Genomic DNA, 17,609 nt, shown 5'->3' on the forward strand with positions numbered 1-17,609 from the left:
CTATCCAGCCCGGTTTATAAAACACGTGGGAGGAAAATACTGTGGAGACTGAGCCAACCGCAGAGAAAAAACAACCCTTCGTGGCACGAAGAGGTTTGGGTCCTGCCCAAGAATGAGTGGGGGACGCCAAATGTGAGGCAGGTGGTGTTTCATCCCTTCCTGCACAGGGTCTCCGCCAGATGCCCTTGGCTGTGAAGGGACCCACACCCATTTACCTCCCGGGAGTGGCCTTTCTGCCCATTTATTCATTCATTCAACAAACTTTTATTCCTCATGTTTGCCGCGCTCAGTGTGCGATACAGCAGAAAAGGCACAGGCTTGCTGGGCAGGAAAAAAGAACGTGGACATCAAGCCACATCCCAGTGCCATTCTTCAAGGACCACTGAAGTGTCAGCTCCTCTGAGAGGCCTTCCTTGACCTCTCAGCTATCAGGGCTCCCTCCCTTGTCTGAGACTCTATAGCAAAGAGGTAGAAGGGTCCAGGGCTTTGGGCATCAAGCCTGGGTTCTGGTCCTGCCTCCATCACTGGGTACCAGGGGTGACCTTGACAATTCTGGGACTTCATTTTCTCATTGGGAGAATGAGAGCTTGTACTACATGGGTCTGGAGACATCTGTAGAATCATGTCCCTAGAGGGGAAATGAGCTGCTGTGGAGGAGCAGTGAGCTCCCCGTTCTGAGAAGCATGCAAGCAGAGGCAATAGGCCCAGTGCACTGCTTTTTCAGGGTTCATCTCCTTACTCACTGGCATCCAAAAACTCTTATAGAGATGGGAAGAATGAGTCAGTCTTAGCAAGTTTCCCTTCGCTGGGCATGGTGAAGCAGAAGTATCTTCCTGCCAGGCTCCTTGAAGCCTCCAAGCTTCCCAGGTTCAGGGTGCCTGCCCCACCCCGTCAGGCCTGCCCAAGTCAAAGCCACAGTGAGATCAGCCACAGGGGTATTGCCTTATGCCAGTCAGAACGGCCGTCATTCATTAAGGAGTCTGCAAGTAACAAATGCTGAGGAAGGTGTAGAGAAAAGTGAACCCTCCTACACTGTTGGTGGAAATGTAAGTTGGTGTAGCCACTATGAAGAACAGTATGGAGTTTCCTCAGAAAACTAAAACATAAAATTATCATGTGATCCAGCAATCCCACTCCAGGGCATATATCTGGAAAAAACTATAATTCAAAAAATTCATGCACCCCATGTTCATGAAGTAGCATTATTCACAATAGCCAAGACATGGAAGCAACCTAAATGCCCATCAACAGACGAATGGATAAAGAAGATGTGGTACATATACACAATGGAATATTACTCAGCCATAAAAAAGAATGAAATGATGCCTTTTGCAGCAACATGGATGGACCTGGAGATGATCATACTAAGTGAACTAAGTCAGAAAGAGAAAGACAAATACCAGATGATATCACTTATACGTAGAACCTGAAACATGACACAAACGAATTTATCTTTGAAACAGACTCACAGTCATAGAATACACTTATGGTTGCCAAGGGGGAACAGAGCTGGGGAATGGATGGAGTGAGAGTTTTGGATTAACAGATGCAAACCGGTACATATAGGATGGATAAATAACAAGGGCCTACTGTATAGCATAGGGAACTGTATTCAAAATCCTGTGATAAAAACACAATGGAAAATAATATGAAAAAGAATGTATATATATGTATAACTAAATCACTTTGCTGTACAGCAGAAAGCAACATAACATTGTAAATCAATTATACTTCAAATAATTAAGCCTTCCCCAGCCATGTGACTGCTACCCTCTGCCCGATTCTGCAGCAGGAGGCTGATCCCCTTGGAATCCAGGAAGTCAACCTTCAGAATTCCAGAGCTCTGGGTTCTGTTCGTGTTATGCCTTCTTTAGAAAAGAATGAAAGGGTGATCTGCAAAGGAATGGGCCTGACATCTCCCAAGAATGGAGAAGCAGAGAGGACAGGAAATGTCAGGCCCCTGTCCCTTGCTTAGGTACTCACATCATGCCTGGCATGGGAGCCAGGCAAACCCAGAACGTGTCTTGGTTTTCGTCTGGCTGGATGACCTGGGGCAGGCAATATAGCCTCTTGGTAAAATGGGCCTGTCGTCGTAAACAACAATGCTCAGTCTTGTCTGATTCTTTTGCAACCCCACGGACTAGCCCACCCCCACCAGGCTCCTCTGTCCATGGGATTTCCCAGGCGAGAATACTGGAGTGGGTTTCATGGGCAGACGGATTCCTTACCACTGACTCATAAGGGAAGCCCCAGTAGGTATAACTTCTCCTGAAAAGGGTTTGTGAAGACTGGCCACAATGTGCAAAGTGCCTACAACCTTAATTTTGTTGGCCCACATTTTCAAGTACCTTACAGAGAAACCCCCATACGCAGGGCCCAGGGCTGGTGATCAGGAAGTATTGTAGAAGGATGAATAATGATGGTGACGATGATGTTGACAGCAATGGATGTACCATCTGCCGTACACCAGCTCTGTTCTGAGCACTTAACAAATATCAACCGGCTCAGTCTTTGCAACAGGTCTAGACAGACGTTGCTAAACTGAGCCTCAGCAGAATTCAGCCTCAGAGCCTGGCCTGAGACGCAGTGCAGAAGTGCCTCCCTCAGTCCTGTAAGGAGGGTGGGGCTCACAGCCTTGTCCTCATCTTAATAAACAATGAAACAGGCTCGGATTCCAGAGAGGGGCTTGTGCAAGTTTAGGCAAATGGCCTTGGCCAAGTTTATCAGCTAGTAAGTGGACAGGGATGGGGTAGGATTTGAACTCAAGGATTTAGATGCAAAAGTACTTTGTAAACTTCCAAGTACCCCAGATGTGTCAGGACCATGGAATTTTCAAGCTAGAAAAATTTTGCCATTGAGAGATTTTTTTTTTGGATCCAACTCTACATTAACAGTGGCTTCTCAGATGGCTCAGTGATAAAGAATCCGCTTGCAATGCAGGAGACGCAAGAGACACAGGTTCGATCCCTGGGTGGGGAAGATCCCCTGGAGAAGGAAATGGCAACCCACACCAGTATTCTGGTCTGGAGAATCCCATGGACTGTGTAGTCCATGGGATCGCAAGGAGTCAGACACGACTGAGCGGCTTTCACTTCACTACGTATACACATACACACACACACACACACACACACATTGCAGTTTTCTTTCTCTTTATATATGTCTTGATTGCCACATTGTCAGTCACTCAAGCACAGAACAGAGTTTTTGCTTCTCTGAATTTGAAGTTCTAGTAGCATAACTGCTTTTGAATGTTTGCTGAATTGTATTGCTATTAGCAGTAGTGAGCTCCCTGTCACTGGAAGAATTCAAGTAAAGTCTGGGCAGTGTTTTTGGTGTATTTGGACCAAGCTTCCTTAAATTCTATGAATTTAGCCCTAGGGACTACATGTGATTGTCCCACCTAACCCCATGGCTTCCCTGCCCGTCAGCCTTTCCGGTTTGAGACATATGTATTATTATTTTTTAGCTTTTTAGTTTGTATTGGAGTATAGCTGATTGACAACATGGTGATAGTTTCAGGAAAGGAACTCAGACCTCTACGCGTGTATCCGTTCTCCCCCACACTCCCCTCCCATCCAGGCTGCCACATGACATCCAGCCGAGTTCCATGTGCTATATGGTAGATCCTTGTTGGGTGTCCATTTTAAATACAGCAGTGTGTACAGAGACACATATCTTAAATTTTATGATATGAAGGTACTGGAATTGCCCACTGTCAGAAGATTCACAGACCTGATCTCCCTTAATTCTCCAAGAACACTATAGGAGTGTTACTCTGGGTGTGACACCATCCAACTTCAGCGTGAAAACGAACTTCAGAGAGGTCGGTGTTGCTGTTTAGTCTCTAAGTCGTGTCTGACTTTTGCGACCCAGCCAGGCTCCTCTGTTCATGGAGTTTTCCAGGCAAGAATACTGGAGTGGGTTGCCATTTCCTTCTCCAGGAGATCTTCCCAACCCAGCAACTGAACCCGAGTTTCTTGCATTGGCAGGTGGATTCTTTCCCACTGAGCCACCTGGGAAGAGAGGTTACTAATTCCCCAAAAGTCACCCAGCTGAGAAGCAAGGTTTGGCCTCAGACCACCCAACCTCTGCACTTACTCTACCCTCACTAGGCGGCCTTCTCCTAGCGGGGGGCAGGGGGAGAAGTAGCGGGGGGCTGAGGGGACTGGTATCTCCCTCCTCTAACCCTGCAGAGGAACTGAAGTTTGCAGCTCAGCTGGCACTAGGGGGCTGTGTGTCCTGGTCCAGGGCCCCGACACTCCCACAGACACTGCTTGTGGGTGCAGGCCACCAGAGCTCATCATTCCTAGTGCTAAAGCAGCTGGAAATTTCCAACTCTTTGAATCGGGATGGAGGAGCATTTCTGACATGCATGAGCTCACCTAGTCCCAGCGTATGTCACAGTTTGGGAAGCAGAAGGAAGAGCCTGGGAGATGCTCCGCCTGGCCCATGGGAGGCCTGGGCCAGGGGGAGGCCACGCCCAAGCTGCTCACCCTCCAGCACACTCCACTCAAAGCCTGGCCAGGAGGGAGATGCAGGACCACAGTTCCGTGCCTCTTCTCACTGCTCGGTCCCTGGACCTCTAGGAGCCTTGGTTTCCTTATTGCTGACATGGGATTGATGATTCGTAGGCACTCAATTGGGCTTTCCTGGTGGCTCAGGGGTCCTGCAACGCAGGAACCCCAGGTTCGATACCGGGGTCAGGAAGAGTCCCTGGAGGAGGGCATGGCAACCCACTCCAGTATTCTTGCCTGAAGAATCCCATGGACAGAGGAGCCTAGTGGGCTATAGCTCATGGGGTCGCAAAGAGTTGGATACAACTGAAGAGATTTGGCACACACGCAGGCACTCAGTTAGGGATTACTCTTATAAGAGTGAGACACCACGCTGTCCACCGTCTCCAGCTCCTGGCTGCCTGGCCCTGATTCCTCAGGAATCCTTGGAGTTAAGACAACAATAAAACAATCTGGTTTGCAGATGTTTAGAGGGCTAGTCACCCGCTGAAGGAGGGAGGCCGGCAGATGAGAGCTTCTGTGTCTTCTCTAGATACAGAGGGTTGACAGGCTCTCAAACCTGCCTCCGAAAATTGGATTTGGGGATATTTCAGTGAAGCAAATCAAGAACCTAAAAAAATACCCTTTACTTTTTGCTTGTTATTGCCGAAAACAATCAAAAGGACAGGAGAAGCCTCCCACCCTTGGATTAGGGAAATAAGAAACAAGCAAAAAATTTTCAGACTAGGAGACTGATTAAACAGGTGAATAGTGATGCTCCAAAGAGTTCACTAAGAGACAGAAAACACTTTGGAGAGAATGTCAGGTGGGGAAAAACCTGGGCACTAAATCATATGTATAACACAGCAGGAAAAAAATCTGGAAGGCAGAATACCAAATTATAACTACTAATAACCGGGCCTCCCAGGTGGCTCAGTGGTAAAGAATTCGCCTGCCAATGCAGAACCCGCACGAGACTCGGGTTTGATCCCTGAGCAGAAAGGTCCCCTGGAGGAGAAAACGACAACCCACTCCAGTATTCCTGCTGGGATAATCCCGTGGACAGAGAAGCCTGGCAGGCTACAATCGTGGGGTTGCAGAGTCAGACACGACAGTATGCACACATGCCCTACTAATAATTAGTCATTATTGCAAATAAGCAATGGAATCCTGGGTTTCCTTTGTGTTTCCTTCATTCTTTGTAGTAGCCTTCACATTTTCTGTGAAGAATGTTGATTACTCTTGGAAGAAAACTATTTAAATAAGCCAAGTTTTCTCTTCTATTTGTTTTTTCAGAATAGAGAATGAGTGATGGGTTAGCTTGGATAAGAGATAATCAGCCAGCTCAAGTTCAAAGAAAAGACTCTGCTTACACGAAAACTGGTAAATCAATGTGCAATCAGGTTTTCATTTAGAATGAAATGGTTTGTGTATTTATGAGCTGTGTCTTCAATGATTTCCCGTCCTACCCAACCACCAGTCCTGAGCATGAGACAGCCTGGGACTCGGGACCCTTTACTGCGGTGCTGCAATGCTTGCATCAGAACAGACTCCATCTCCCCTAGCTACAAAACACAAAGAAAGTAAAGGGACTAAAAATAGCTGCGTGCGTGTGCAGTTGCTGCAAATTTCAGACAAGAAGATACAAAAAGAGCAAAAAACCCAACTGCCAGTTCTGAAAAGTCCAGGACAAAAACAAGGTGTCAGGAGCAATGCCCCCTCAAAGGAATGGGCAAAACACCTAAGCCAACCCTGGACACACTCCCACCCTTATCCTGTATAAGGAACCAGCTCACCCCACCTCAGGGACCAAGCAAGGGAAACTTCTCTGTTCTAGCTCTCCCCTGCTGCATTAGGGACCCCTATAGAGCCTCGCCTGAATTTCTTGTCCAGCCTCTCAGTTCAGTTCAGTTTAGTCACTCAGTCGTGTCCGACTCTTTGCGACCCCATGAATCGCAGCACGCCAGGCCTCCCTGTCCATCACCAACTCCTGGAGTTCACTCAAACTCACGTCCATTGAGTCGGTGATGCCATCCAGCCATCTCATCCTCTGTCATCCTCTTCTCCTGTCCCCAATCCCTCCCGGCATCAGAGTCTTTTCCAATGAGTCAACTCTTTGCATGAGGTGGCCAAAGTACTGGAGTTTCAGCTTTAGCATCATTCCTTCCAAAGAACACCCAGGGCTGATCTCCTTCAGAATGGACTGGTTGGATCTCCTTGCAGTCCAAGGGACTCTCAAGAGTCTTCTCCAACACCACAGTTCAAAAGCATCAATTCTTCGGAGTTCAGCTTTCTTCACAGTCCAACTCTTACATCCTGGAAAAACCATAGCTTTGACTAGACGGACCTTTGTTGGCAAAGTAATATCTCTGCTTTTCAATATGCTGTCTGGGTTGGTCATAGCTTTCCTTCCAAGGAGGAAGCGCCTTTTAATTTTACTGCTGCAGTCACCGTCTGCAGTGATTTTGGCGCCCCCAAAAACAAAGTCTGACACTGTTTCCACTGTTTCCCCATCTATTTCCCATAACGTGGTGGGACCAGATGCCATGATCTTAGTTTTCTGAATGTTGAGCTTTAAGCCAACTTTTTCACTCTCCTCTTTCACTTTCATCAAGAGGCTTTTTAGTTCCTCTTCACTTTCTGTCATAAGGGTGGTGTCATCTGCATATCTGAGGTTATTGATATTTCTCCCGGCAATCTTGATTCCAGCTTGTGCTTCTTCCAACCCAGCGTTTCTCATGATGTACCCTGCATATAAGTTAAATAAGCAGAGTGACAATATACAGTCTTGACGTACTCCTTTTCCTACTTGGAACCAGTCTGTTGTTTCATGTCCAGTTCTAACTGTTGCTTCCTGACCTGCATATAGATTTCTCAAGAGGCAGGTCAGATGATCTGGTATTCCCATCTCTTTCAGAATTTTCCACAGTTTATTGTGATCCACACAGGCAAAGGCTTTGGCATAGTCAATAAAGCAGAAATAGATGTTTTTCTGGAACTCTTGTTTTCCCATGATCCAGCGGATGTTGGCAATTTGATCTCTGGTTCCTTTGCCTTTTCTTAAAACCAGCTTGAACCACTCACCTAGAGCCAGACATCCTGGAATGTGAAGTCAAGTGGGCCGTAGAAAGCATCACTATGAACAAAGCTAGTGGAGGTGATGGAATTCCAGTTGAGCTATTTCAAATCCTGAAAGATGATGCTGTGAAAGTGCTGCACTCAATATGCCAGTAATTTTGGAAAACTCAGCAGTGGCCACAGGACTGGAAAAGGTCAGTTTTCATTCCAATCCCAAAGAAAGGCAATGCCAAAGAATGCTCAAACTACCGCACAATTGCACTCATCTCACACGCTAGGAAAGTAATGCTCAAAATTCCCCAAGCCAGACTTCAGCAATACGTGAACCTTGTCCAGCTTCTAGTCAATTCCTATTGATTGGGGAGTGCCAGGAACCCTGGTCGGTATCAAGCAGGTGGAATCATGGGCTTCTAAGAACCCAGGAAAGAACACCTGGTTGGGGAGTGACTGAGGGAAACTCTGGGGGAGGTGAGATTTTCTTGCTCCACCAAAAGCCACTTACTGTCACAGGATTCAGGCTTATTCTTTGTATTTGGGGTCCCAAGGAACCAAAAACATCCTTCCCCAGCCTCTGTTCCTCCTTCTGATTCATGTCTCTGTCGCCCAGGTTTCATCTTTGGGTGGCTTTCTCACGAAGGCGGCAAGGATGGCGTGTTCCCTGAGCCCTTCCTCATTCAGCATGGCTCTCTGCTGCCTTCCCTGGAGGAAGACCATTCACTGTCACAGCCTGTTTCTCTCCTGAGTCTGGAGATGCTCCTCTGTTGGGTTGGAGGTGTTTGCTGCTGTGGGAAACCCTTCCTTTGCATGTTGCCTGCCACTTTCCCTCTCTCCCCACCTCTGGATTATCTGGTCACCTGTCCTTACCACGCCCCCCCCCCCACCCCCCCAACACCCGCCCAGAGCATCCGCAGGCCAGCTCCAGCCTTCGTGCAGCAAACAAAAGAAGCTGGGAGGTAGCATCCATTTGGGGGCGTCCAGATCTCAGCTTTGACAATTACCAAGAAGTGTGACTGAGCCAGTGGCCCCGTCTCTGGGCCTGGGTCCCCCCATTTGTATGAGTGGGGTCATTATGTCCTGCCTGCAAGTGGTGGTGAGGACCCAGTGGGATCAGTCCTGGATCTCATTAATGCTAGGCTCCCTTCCCCACCTTGGAGTAACCGCTGCCCCCGAGGCCCCCCAGACCCAGGAGTGTTTCATGTGGTGACTCTCCTAGGGGCCCACCTCCACCCCCTCATTCCCAGCCACCACAATCTACGCACTCTCAAAAGAAATTCCCCAGGCCACTTGCAAGGAAAGTCCCCACGACTGTAGTTTATTTTTGTGGTATACACACATGTCCACTGCTAGGGACATCTAAGTGGCCCAATTAGGGCACTCAGCACCCAGCTGGGGTTTGGAGATGACACCCTAGAGTGGGAAGCACCCAGGCCAGGGCCTAAGTTTCCCCCAGAGTGTCCAGCTCCTGCCCCTCTTTCCCCATCTTCTCTCCCTGCCTCTCCCCCACCCCCCACCAGTGGCAGGGCTGGTCTCCTCATGGCTGGCCAGAATGCACCTCTTGATTCCCACCCTGACATCTTGGCCCACCCGGGGAAGCACGGTGTCCTGGAGGGGGAACCAGACCAGGCCCCGAGCACAAGGCAGGTGCACTCAGGCCAGCAAGCCCCTGAGCATCTCTGTCCCCTCAGAGAATGTTTCCTCCACTCCTGCACGGGGGCAGCTTTGTCAGGGGTATGGCGGCCATGGTGCCTGTGTCGGGGGGTGCTCCCCTGATCTGGGCTCCAGCCTCGTCCAGCCTACCACCTGTCCTTCCCCATTTAGACGTGCCCTTCACTTTACAGGTCCGGAGCCTCCTGGGAGAAAACTTGACCACTGTCCACAGTGACAGTGTACAGCCTGCAGCAACTAGGAGGGCGCTTCAGGCCCCCTTGCACGCTGCAGCCTGCTGCTCTGCTAGGCTGGAGATAGACAGATGGCTGAGGCGAGGCCTTGGCCTTTGAGGGGCTCATGGACTGCAGGAGAGACAGACACACAGACGGCTCCAACACAGCATGAGGACTGGAGAGGTGATGTGCATAGGATCCTCGGTAGCTCAGATTTTCTTCGGTTTCACACCAGCTGTGTCCCCTCTCGGCTGGGAAGGGTCAAGCCCTCCAATACGGTTTCAGCTCCACAGTTGGGTGTTCCTGCTTTAAGCCTGGGAAGTGCCCCATCTCTAAGTCTCTTGGCAGCTTTATCACAGGCCCTTTTCATAGCTCAACCCTTGAAGGCTGGTGTAGGGAGAGGCCTGCCTTTGCTTTCCCTTACATGGGGTTTTCTTTTCAGTAAGCCTGCGGGGAGTGGATGTGGCGGAGGTAGCACAGGCCCTCGTAAATCTGCTCTGAGAGTTCTTTCACCACATTATAAATAGCTCAGTTCTATCCTGGTGGCCTTCACTAGGCCTGTACTTCCCAAGATGCAAAGCAGAGCCTTGAATTCAAATGCCCACTGGGGCCCATTAAGGTGGGGTACTGGAGATACCAGATGCTCGTGCTGGGTGAGCAGTGGGCACCTGGAGGGTCAAGGTCTTACCTAAAGAGCTGAGTGTGGCCATGTGAAGGGATCCAAGTTCAGCCTTGCCAGAGATAACTGCATTTCTAGAGAAGCTGGCAATCTAAGCTTTTTTATGTGACATATCCTAGTTTTGGACTTCCCTTGTGGCTCAGTTGGTAAAGAATTTGCCTGCAATGTAGGAGACCTGGGTTTTATCCCTGGGTTAGGAAGATCCCCTGGAGAAGGGAAAGGCTACGCATTCCATTGTTCTGGCCTGGAGAATTCCACGGACCTTAGAGTCCATGGGGTTGCAAAGAGTCGGACACAACTGAGCGAATTTCACATTCGTATATCCTAATTTTAAAATAATGACCTTTTTAAAAAGGACCAGTGGCTAAATACTTAGCACATCTGTGAGGCTGTTGGTCTGTGGGATCTAATGAGACTTACACATAAAATGTTGAAGCTGGCCCTGGGCCATGGCACCGGGCAAGGCCTTTAGCTCTGCTCCCCCGCCTTCAGGGATGTGGAACACCCACCCTCCCACCCGGAACTCCCTCCCCTCCCCACCAGAGAGCAGGAGGCCAGGATGGAAAGAAAGCCTTCATGGGGCTGACAGAAACCTCTAGCCAAGCAGAACCTCCTTCCCACGGCCCGAGACGGCCAGGGCGCTGAGCCCCAGATCTGCTGCAGGCTGCTCTTGACTATCAATGAAGTGACCGCTCATCACTCCCTCAACTTAGAATTCTCCACATAGCACAAATCACTTCCTGTATTTCCTTCTCCTCACCTATTTTCAAAGAGCCAGGTTTTGGTTTTCCCTTAGATGAGATACTGATATTAACATTTTCCCCTTTCTAATTGATCATCTTGTTTTGTCATCGTTAGTTTTTCTCCTACTTCTTTTTCTTTCTTCTACTTTTTTTGGGTCTATCTAACTTCATTACTTTGCCAACAAAGGTCCGTCTAGTCAAGGCTATGGTTTTTCCAGTGGTCATGTATGGATATGAGAGTTGGACTGTGAAGAAAGCTGAGCGCTGAAGAATTGATGCTTTTGAACTGTGGTGTTGGAGAAGACTCTTGAGAGTCCCTTGGACTGCAAGGAAATCCAACCAGTCCATCCTAAAGGAGATCAGTCCTGGGTGTTCATTGGAAGAAATGATGCTAAAGCTGAAACTCCAGTACTTTGGCCACCTCATGCGAAGAGTTGACTCATTGGAAAAGACCCTGATGCCGGGAGGGATTGGGGGCAGGAGGAGAACGGGACGACAGAGGATGAGATGGCTGGATGGCATCACCGACTTGATGGACGTGAGTTTGAGTGAACTCCAGGAGTTGGTGATGGACAGGGAGGCCTGGCGTGGTGCAATTCATGGGGTCGCAAAGAGTCAGACACGACTGAGTGACTGAACTGAACTGAACTACTTGAACTGAACATTTTATTCATTAACTTGTGATCTCTACTGTTTATGTATAAAAATAATATGATAATCTTTATAATAATTATTATTTTAACACGAATTTTCCTGAGTATGGCTTTGGCTGCATCCCATAAATTTGATTCAGAGAAGGCAATGGCACCCCAGTCCAGTACTCTTGCCTGGAAAATCCCATGGATGGAGGAGCCTGGTAGGCTGCAGTCCATGAGTCTGCTAAGAGTCGGACACGACTGAGCGACTTCACTTTCACTTTTCACTTTCATGCATTGGAGAAGGAAATGTCAACCCACTCCAGTATTCTTGCCTGGAGAATCCCGGGGATGGGGGAGCCAGGTAGGAGGCCGTCTATGGGGTCGCACAGAGTCGGACACGACTGAAGTGACTTAGCAGCAGCAGCAGCAGCATAAATTTGGTTAACCATGTTCTTATAACTGGTGACTTCTCAAAGATCTATGACTTCACTTTTGATGCTCTCTGATAGAAGAGTTCTGAGGAAGAGTGTTTTGTACAATTTACAGTGATTTGTTGTGCTTCATTTCTGTATTTGATATTAATTTCCACAATATTGTCAAGTAATGCAGCCTGTAAGAGAGCTATATTAAACTTTTCTTTAGGGCCTAGAACATAGTCAATTTCTATCAATATTCCTTAGAATGTGTTAACTTTTTATAATAATATATTACAAATATAATATAAAATTTTATATGTATATATACACTCGTCAGTTCTTCTAATGATTATCTTTAAATTTTTAACAAATATATTAAATCTTGTGTTCATCTGTTAGCATTAATAGTAGAAGAGTAACTCTTCTTCCAGCTAAGATAAAATATTTAGTGTAAATCAACCATGGTGGTGGTTGTGGTTTAGCCACTCAGTTGTATCCCACTCTGCAACCTCATAAACTGTAGCATGCCAGGCTCCTCTGTCCATGGGATTTCCCAGGTAAGAATACTGGAGTGGGTTGCCATTTCCTTCTCCAAAATCAACAATACTTCAATTTAAAAAATCTTTAGCACACTTTTCTTTCTCCCTTCTTTTTTTTTTTTTCCCATTTTCAGATGTAGCTGAAATCATAAGAAATTTTTGTTCCAGATTATTTCCTAATTTTTATATCTATTTTAAGCATGTAGCTGCTGAAACAGTTACAAAGCTTCGCAATCATATTACCAGCAGTTTGTTAGCCATACCTTAGAACTGAACTCGTTTAACTGATCAACTACTTTCCCCTGTAACACATCTTTCCTTTTCTTGGATTATTTGATGGGATTAATTTCATCAAATTTGGCTGGAAGGTGCGATCTCAGAGGCTCTGGAAAGACCCCAGAAAGTCTCCCTCTGCAGTCAGGGTGTCTCCCCTGCCTTGCAGGTACTCCCAGTGGGTGCCGTGCTCTGGGCCGTATCAGGCTTTTCCCAGGAGGGGCTTCCAGCTGGGTAGGGGAGGCAGGATACCACATGGTGTTTCCTGAGCCCCAAATCCCAGTGCAGGGGAGCTGGGCTGGGAGCTGTCTGGGGCCCCAGGTTCTCAGGGACAGTGTGTCTGTTGGTTCCTGAGATGAGACGGGAGGGACAGTGATGGAACCCCAGTTAGAAGGTGGGGGACCCCGAATCTCAGCCATGGGGATTAAGAGGATGGGTCTGGGGTTGGTGGCTTTGGGGCCTTGGGCAGGGACAGGGCCCAAGTTCCCCTCGAGTTTGCTTCCCCAGAAAGCCCTTTGCTAAGGCAGTGTGGTCCACAGCTGGTCTTTCCCGGTCAGGCCACACCCACCCTGGAGTGTGGTTGCCTGGGGACCTGAAGGACAGAAGAGGAGATGCGATGTTACAGGTACACATCAGCACAGCAAGAGCCACAGAGGCTCTGGGGCTGCCGGATGCCTGGCACTCCACAGTTTATAACACCCCATGGGGTGTCCAGCACAGGTGCTGCTGATTTCGTGAGGCTCAGAGAAGCAAAGTGACCTCACTGAGGTGGCTCAGCCAGCTAGCAAGTTTGGATCAGGATCTGGAAGCCAAATCTCTGTGACCACCCCCCTCCCACCCCGGTGTTCAACTGGCCACAGAGATCAGAGGGGGCCCAGTGGTGCTGGGGTGTGTGGAGTAGAAACCCGAATTTTAAGCTCTCAAGGGAAGACTGACAGGGATCCAGCTGTCGCCACCCACAGATGCACTGCCTAGGAATATGGAGTTTAGGTGTGCATTGAGGGGTGCCTGTTTCCTGGGAAACCTCAAGCTGCAATGACTCCACTGGAGGGCAGACAACACCCTGGTGGGCCTAAAGGCTGTCCCTCTGCTAGGTGGGCACCTGCAGTGAGCCTGTCCCCCAACCCCACTTGCACTACATCAACACCCTCTGAGCTAACCCCCCGTGGTCTTCAGAAGCAAGAGTGACTATCCCCATTGTACAGATGAGAAAACTGAGGCTCAGAGAACTTCTCCAGCAGGAAGCAGTCAGAATTTGAACCCAGAGACCATGCTTGTTCCACCCTGCTTTGTGCAGTGATGATTTTTTTTTTTTCTAGAGGGGGTTTATATTTTTCTAGCCTCGAGAACCCTAGAGATCCCAGAGTCAAAGGAACACCTTACTCCTTGGGTTTGTTCTGAAAAGTGTGTTTTGATTGCGGAGCTGTAGATGTTTCGTTCAGGGAGGACCCATAGGATGAGAATTATACAGTCCAACTCCAAAAGATAGAAAGTGGGCCAGTGGTCAGTGGAAGAGGGATTTAGCTTCAGTCTAAGTAAGGAAGGACTTTTTAACACTGTAATCCTCCCAAGATGAAGCAGGCAGACTTAAAAATTAGTGAGCTTTCTGTTCCCGGAAGCATGTGCAGTAAGACGGTTACTTGGAGTTCAGGGGACTCCTGGGCTGGGCGGGCATCAGAAGTGATGTCCTGAGTCCTAGTATCAAGTCTTAGGAAGTTCTGCTCATTAGACTCATGGCCTGGGAAACCCTAAGTGCCTTCTGAATCTTCAAAACACTGTGTGTGTTTAAAAAAATTTAAGTAGACTTTATTTTTAGAGCAGTTTTAAGTTCACAGAAAAACTGAGCAGAAAGTACAGAGTTCCCAAATATTGTACCTCCTGCTCCACATGTGCACAAATCAACATCCTGCACCCGGAGTGCTGTGTCCTTACAATCCTTGAACCTACACTGATACGTGGTGTCACCCAGTCTATGGGTTACATTAGGGTTCTCTCTTGCTGTTGTACATTCTATAGATTTGGACAAATGTATCATGACACGTATCCACCATCATAGTGTGCGGTGTGGCATACAGGGCATCAGTGCCTCAGCCACGTACGGAACCCATGCGTCCTGCAACGGAGGCGTGGAGTTTTAACCGCTGAATTGCCAGGGAAGACCCAAACCACCATAATTTCATGCAGAGTAGTTTCACTGCCGTAAAAATCCTCTGTGCTCTGTGTGTTCATCCCTCCCTACCCCCAGTTCTGGCAAATACTCATCTTTTCACTGTCTTAAAGTTTTGCCTTTTCCAGGATGTAATGTAATAGGAGCATTTTCAGATTGGCTTCATTAACTTATTAACATGCTGTATACTTGTAGTGCTTGCTAAGTGATCAGTATTCACTTATTCATTTATCCATCCATTCGTTCATTCATGCATCCGCTATTTAGTCATTCAGCAAATACTGACTGGCGTCTGCTTTATGCTAGGCACGGTTTAAGAGCAGGCGAGGTGGCTGTGAATGGGACAGACACGCTCACTGCTTTTATTTTGCAAACCAGAATCCCCTGCTGGGTCTGCAGCCCCCCTCCCATGCCCCGGGTGCATCCTCTCTGACCCTGAGGTGGCACAGGTCAAAAGGACAGCCCTTAGTCTTACCCTCGGACCCCCTCTGAACTTTTTATCCAGACAGAATCACTGTGTTAGCAGAGGCCACGTGGCACAGCTGTTTCCCCTGCTTGATGCCATGGGACAGCATCTCCCCATTTCTGCCTAATCCCAAGTCCTTATATCTCACCATCAGTCAATCATCGGAACCTCCTCCTTCTTATAAGTGATAGACTTGAGTCACCAAGAGGTTGAGGACTTCCCAGACCCTAAGTGAAGGGCTTTGCTGGGTTACATCCTGACTCGGAGGCTCAGTTTCCTCATCTGTTCCGTGAGGATCCCAGAGCCCACGATTGCAGGGGTTTTGTGAGTTCAGGGCAGAGCAGGGATGAGACCCTGTGGTCCTGCCTCCATGCCTCCTGCTGTGGGGCCAGCGCGGAGCCTGCGTTTGCAATGTTTTCAAAACCACTTCTGGCTCCAACCCCTGTTTGGCTCCTGTTCTGAGCAGGAGAAAAACAATAAATGCGCCCTTCAAGCTTTTGGGTCTCCTGTTGTGGAATATCCCCACCACTCACAGTACTGCCGGGGTCCAGAAGGACACAGAACACAGAAGGACTCCAGCAACCTGTGGGGTTGCTCCCTCTACCCGCAGCCAGCCAAGCCCTTCTCTTGCTGAGAGGAGGAATATGGGGCGGGGTTGGTCCCCCCAACGGTTCATACCTGGGCCAGAGCTCCCACTTCCTGAGGTTGGCAGGAGACACAGGGAGCCTAACTCAGGAAGGCACATTCTAACCTGCAACGGGCAGAGCAACGCCCACCTCCCACCCTGACCCAGGCTGGTAAAACTACCTGCCCTTGGCAGCTCTGATAACGGCTATGGTTTATTGAGCACCTACTGCATATGTGACACTTGACTTCATCAGCCTATTTCTCTCTTGGCCACCACCCTGCCAGGTCAGCTTTCTGGCCCAGGAAACTAGAAAAAAATTGGACGCAAACATGTTACCCAGGGGATGAGAGCAGAACTTGGTGCCAACTAGGTCTGGATGCAGAGCTGATGCTCTGAACCAAGGTACTGTTTTAGCCCTCCATCCTAGCCACCCAGGACCAGACAGGAGGGATGAGAAGCTTATCTGAATCATCATCACAGCCACCTCAGATGCAAATCAGCTCAAGTTTACAACCCCTTCCATCTGTGCTCTGAATAACTCCAGACACCCTGGGAAGTAGGTGAGCAGGGTACTTTACAGATGAGAAACTGAGGCTCAGCGAGGTTAAGTAACTTGTCCAGGGTCACACAGGGCCAACGAGAGGCAGGGCTATGAGTGCAAAGCCAGATTCTGGAGTCTAAACGCCACACCTTTCCCACCGCACCTCGCTCGCTTCTCCCTGCTCTAGTGCAAGAATCCACCCGGAGCCTATAAAATCAGACCGCTAACTTGCTCACACGAACACATGCCTGCCTGCCTGTCTCCTCAGTTCCGAAAGAAGACACACCGAGAACAAGAAAATTCCTCTTGCTGGGAACCTTTCTTGTTACTTGTAGGGAAGGAAAGGAACTTTCCCAAGCTCCCCAGCTGCCGAACAAAACTTCTCTCCCAGCCTGGGGATCAGCCCCCGGGTGTGTCACCCATCTACCCACCTCCCTCTGTGCCGGGTCTGCCCGTCCAGCCCCCGCCCAGCACCCACCTTGTCTGGAGCATAATCGACGGCGCCTCCGTGGCTCCCTGGTCCAGCGAGGCTGCCCCAGGACCCCAGTCCTCCCAGGAGCCTCCGGAGCGGAGCTGAAGTGGCAGCGGGAACAGCTCATCTTTCAAGGGCTGGGTCGTGATGTCATCACCCTTCTAGGCACTTCCTCCCTCCACCTCCAGCCTAGCCCAGCACTCAGGCTTCTGCCCAGCGCCTTGCCTAGCCAGGCTGGCTACAGTTTCTAGAACCCAGACCTGCAGAGGTCAGGCAGGGTGGCTGCAGCTGCCCAGGGCTCCTCCTGGCTTCTGAGCCGGGGGAGCTGGGCGAGCCCCGTGGAAGACCTCCAAGTTAGTCCGCGGAGTGTTCTATTGTGTAGACAGGCTGCCCTTGAGAGGCTCCAGTTGGCAAACGTTCCGGGCTGCGAGTCAGCCCGGGGTTTTCAGCCCCGCTTCCCTAGCGAAAAGCCCCGGGCAAGTGACTTAACCTCTCTGAACTCTGAAATGGAGCTAACGGTGACAACACTCAGAGCGGGTGTGGTGAGGATTAGGAACAGTCCTGACATGTATATGACTTTTACTGTGGTAGGC

The 17,609-nt window shown here is 49.1% G+C and overlaps 1 protein-coding gene across 1 annotated transcript in view; it reads right to left on the minus strand.

The window, feature by feature from the left end:
• BDKRB2 (bradykinin receptor B2) overlaps positions 1-17,150 on the minus strand; it is a 31,970-nt gene extending 14,820 nt beyond the window's left edge. Inside the window, exon 1 of the mRNA XM_006076929.4 lies at positions 17,023-17,150. The gene's annotated coding sequence lies outside the window, so the exon portion shown is untranslated. The remainder of the gene's footprint in view (positions 1-17,022) is intronic.
• Between the last annotated feature and the right edge of the window lie 459 nt (positions 17,151-17,609).

The sequence above is a fragment of the Bubalus bubalis genome, chromosome 20 (assembly GCF_019923935.1).
Source record: "Bubalus bubalis isolate 160015118507 breed Murrah chromosome 20, NDDB_SH_1, whole genome shotgun sequence".
Lineage (NCBI taxonomy): Eukaryota > Metazoa > Chordata > Mammalia > Artiodactyla > Bovidae > Bubalus > Bubalus bubalis.